Here is a 5,000-nt window from a genome sequence, read left to right on the forward strand (position 1 = left end):
CGGCGTACGGCAAAAAGTCGGTACGTGTGAAACGAGTCTGTGGAACTCTCGTTTGCTTTATTCGTTTTTATATTTACTTTGATTTGATTTATTTGTTTTTTTTGTGTGTGTGTTTTTCGAGAATTGTTTATTATTTTATGTGTGTATTATGTCGTTTGTTTATAATTTATCCTTGCATTAATCAGATTCTTTATCCATTGGTTATATATGTATTTATTTGTTATTTATTCATATTTTGTCTATTGATTGATTGATTTGTTTGTTTATGTTTCTGTTTAGCTGTTTATTTATTCATTACCAAATTGTTATTGAGCTATTATTATTATAATTTTATTATATATATATATATATATATATATATATATATATATATATGTGTGTGTATATATATATATATTTTTTCTTTTTTTTTTTTTACGGGCATGTTCAGTGGCCAGGGCAAGTGAACTCGAACCCGGACATCACTATTTCAATCGACAATGTCACCGCATCAAAAATACGCCTTTTTTTTTTTTTTTTTTTTTTTTTTTTTTTTTTTTTTTTTTTTTTTTTTTTTTTTTTTTTTTTTTTTTTTATATCTGTACCACCGTAGGTATGGAGGTATTTTGTAAAATTCATCCAATATATTGTGGTACATGTCCTAAATTAAGCTAACTTAACCTAATCTAGCTTCATTTAACTGACCCTAAGCTAACCTAACCTTATCTAACCTAACTTAACCTAATCTAGCGTCATCTAACTGAATCTAAGTTAGCCATACTTAACTTCATTTAACCTAACCTAGCCTATGCTAACGTAAGTTAACCTAATCTAGCTTCAAACTGAACCTAAGTGATCCTCATTTAACCTTATCTAACTTAACCTAATTTTACCTAACCAAAGCTTACCTAACTTAACCTAATCTTACCTAACTTAACCTTACCTAACCTAACCTTACCTAACCTTACCTATCCTTATTTAACCTAATCTTACCTAACGTGACTTAACCTAAACTTACCTTACCTAACCTAATCTAACCCATCTATCTTCATCTAAATAAACCTAAGCTAACATAACCTATTCTAACCTCATCTAAAGGAACCTAACCTAACCTAACCTCATTTAACTTCATCTAGATAAACCTAAACTAGAATAACCTAACCTAACCTAAACTAATCTAAGCTGTCGAACTTTGGACTTTAGCTGCACCGTGGCGATATGAAGTGTCGTCACTGTTCCCATAAATGTTCGTTCAGAAACGTTGATTATTGAATCGCGTGAACGAAACTCTCTGGGAACTGTGACAAAACACGATCAAGTATTCAGTCAATACTTTACTAATGAATATTATGATTTCTCGCGTCATTTTGCTGCAAAGTAATACCAAGGCATCGTTGCTGCTGTCAACATACTTTTGACAGCTGTGTTAGATTCCTATGACAAGCGGCGAGTATAGTTGCCGTATTTCTTTAATTTACGTCTCTTTTTATACGTTGGTTTTGGATTTTTTTTGTTTTTAAAGAAATTCAAGCGAAATGGTAACATTTTTTTAACGCGTTGGGAACATATTTTGAACAAAATATTTTAACTATTGGATTCCGTAGCAGCATAAAAAAAAAAAAAAATAGAAAATAAGAAGAAAAAAATTACACTGAATGAAGTTTTTGACAACTGTTTTGTGTTCATTATATCAGAAACGACTGCAATAAAGTTTTTTTTTTATTATTATTCAAATGTCATGTTGAGAAGCTGAATAATACAGGAATTAAAAAGACACAAGCGTCGCTTAACCTTTGAATTACATCCAAAACATTCGAATATAAAAGATAAATAAAATAAAATAATAATAATGATAATAATATAATATATGGTTTTACGTCATAAACTCCCTCCTATCGGGAGGCTAGGACGGTGCCCCTCACAGAGGACTTTGTAGCGTGGAATTTAATGAACCATGCCCTTGGTTCAACTTCGCCGGTAGCAGGGATCGAACCCTCATCCCCTCGACCGTCGCCGTAAGTAACGACGCCATAACTCAGAGATCACACTCATGTGATTAAAATCGTCTGGCGGCAACCAGAATGAAACCAATAAATCTTCCGCTGGGAATTAATGGACCAATTAAAACGAGCCAATATATGGGCCACTGGTTCAATAAATGACACAATATATTGATCAATATATTTATCAATAAATCTTTCAGTAAGTGGACCACTACGTAGACTAATAAATGGACCAATGGATAATGAATAATAAATGGGTCAATGAATAATGAATAATAAATGGGTCAATGAATAATGAATAATTAATGGGTTAATGAATAATGGTTCAATATTCAAACCTTTATATGTGAAGAGGATTTCCCTTCAGCTGAATAAAATCGCCTGACGGCAGATGAGATTAAGTAACAAACTCGTAGACCGTAACGAAAGATTTAATCGAAATCAGCCCAAGATGGGATTAGTTAACCCTGTTATTGCGGAGAAAGGGGTTTAATTTAACCGAATAAAGTTAACCGGGAGAGTTACGCAGTTAATCAGTCAATCAAAAAATTCGTCAGTAAACTACTCAGTCAAATGTCAGCCTGTCTGTCTGTTTGTTCAGTCAACCAGTCATTCAGTAAGCCAGTTAATCCCTCAGTCGATCAGGCAGTCGGTCAATCAATTATTCTATTAATAAATCATTCATACGGTTGATTAATCCAGCATTCAATGAATGATTGAATGAATGAATGAATGATTGATTGAATGAATGAATGAAATAATCAATCAGGCACCTGTGTGTGTGCGTGTTTGTGTGTGTGTATGTGTATGTGTGTGTGTGTGTTTGTGCGTGCGTGCGTGTGTGTGTAGGCATATGTATGGATGTGAGTGTGTGTATGCGTGCGTGCGTGCGTGTGTGTGTAGATGTATGTGTATATTCATGTGTGTATGTGTGTAGTCAGTGTAAGCCAACAGGTGAGCCTGACAAGGCACAAACATACGTACTGTTATCAATACGTATGAGGCCTTACCACCTCAAATACACATTTACGTATAGGACTTCTGGATTCGAACTTGGGTATTTCTGAGCCATCGTGGCCTCAAGGTGGTGGGATTAGGTTATAATAAATTCGTCTAACGCTTCCCAGAGCGTAAGCTATACAATGATGCACGGTAATGGACAGATTCCTGCCTTCCCATATATACTGTTGTTCATGCTTGATGGAACACGTCTGCAGCATAGATTTGCAGCATAATCCGAAAACCTAATAAAGTTTCATCTGAGAATTATTTCGTGAAATGCTGTGACGTGAACTTCCTATTACAGCATGATTCCACATATGCTGAGTAGAATAGGGTCAGTTAGCATAATTCAAGGAAATATTTAGTATGTAGAATTTGGCTCGTCAAGATAATTCAGATGTGATATATGCTGCGTGGAACGGAAGTAGGTAGGATCGTTCTTGATATATATTCTTCATAAAGTATGCTACGTAGACGGGAGTTGGTTAGCATGATTTGAAACATGCATGCTGCATAAAATATAGTCACCCCCTCCCCTCCCTCATCCCCCTCACATTACTCTTCACTTCCTCCCCTCACCCCCACACCCCCTTCCCTCACCCACTCCACCCCTCACCCCCTCCTCTTACCCCTCACCCCCTCCCCTCACTCCTCCCCTCACCCCCTCACTTCACCCCACATTCCTCCCCTCACCCCCTCACTTCACCCCACATTCCTCCCCTCACCCCCACCCGTCACCCACTCACACCCTCCCCTCACCCCACTTCACCCCTTATCCCTCATCCACTCACCCCTCATCCCCACCCCCTCACTTCACCCCTTTTATCCTCACCCCTTCACCCTTCACACGCTTCACCCCGCTCACCCCCCCCATCCGCTACTTTAACAAATAGCAACTGGTTTGAGAAAAAAATTCATATTTTTTCACTCTTGTTTGTTCATTGTGGGGCTGATATGATTAATAAATAATACAGAGAATATCCGTCTGAACGAAGAAATGTGAAATACAAAAGTATTTTGAATTTGTACGATCATGAGATAATTTAGTTATGTCTTGTTTATATTATTTTTCGTTCTCTTCGGATTTTATTTCATTATTTATCATTTATTGTTTATCATCTTTTTTTTTTATCAATTTGTGAATTTATCATTATTATTATTATTATCATAATCATTATTATTACTGTTATTATTATATCACTATGTTTTCATTATCATTATTGTTATTATCGTTATTATTATTTTATTTTTATGTTAATTTATTTCATTTATCAAATTATTCATTTATTCCTGTTCACAGTTCTAGTGAAGTGGACGTTTGTCTGTTTCTTCACACAGTTAACACGAAGGCAGTATATGTGTGTGTGTATACATATATATATATATATATATATATACATATATATATATATATATATATGCTAATAACACGGCAACGTGTGTTCACTTATGAAAAGTCGACCACTTGGAAAAAGAAACTAACGAAGCAGAGCGCTTTCGTATATTACATCTTCAGTGCAAATGAAGATGTAATATACGAAAGCGCTCTGCTTCGTTAGTTTCTTTTTCCAAGTGGTCTAATTTGCATATATACATGTATGTATATATATATATATATATATATATGTATATATATATGTATATATATGTATAATACTCCTTGTTCATTTATTTATTTGTTTATTTACTCGTTTATCAATTTCCATCCGGTCTCATCATGGAAGTAAAGGTGTTTGTGTGTGCGCATGTACGTGTGTGTGTGTGTGTGCATATGTTTACATGTGTATAACTTTATCTCCTAACATTTCAAGTAGGAAGATGTTCTCGACAAGTTAAAAGAAAATTACACACACACACACACACACACACACACACACACACACACACACACACGCACGCACACACACACGCACGACTCGTGGCGCAGTTGGTAGAGTTCCCAGCAGCCATTACGGCGGTCCGGGTTCGAATCCCGCCCAGGTCTGTAATAATTTCAGTATCGCTGTGCTGCGGGTT

This window comes from Oratosquilla oratoria, chromosome 26, assembly GCF_046742065.1.
Source record: "Oratosquilla oratoria isolate Oo_2021 chromosome 26, ASM4674206v1, whole genome shotgun sequence".
Lineage (NCBI taxonomy): Eukaryota > Metazoa > Arthropoda > Malacostraca > Stomatopoda > Squillidae > Oratosquilla > Oratosquilla oratoria.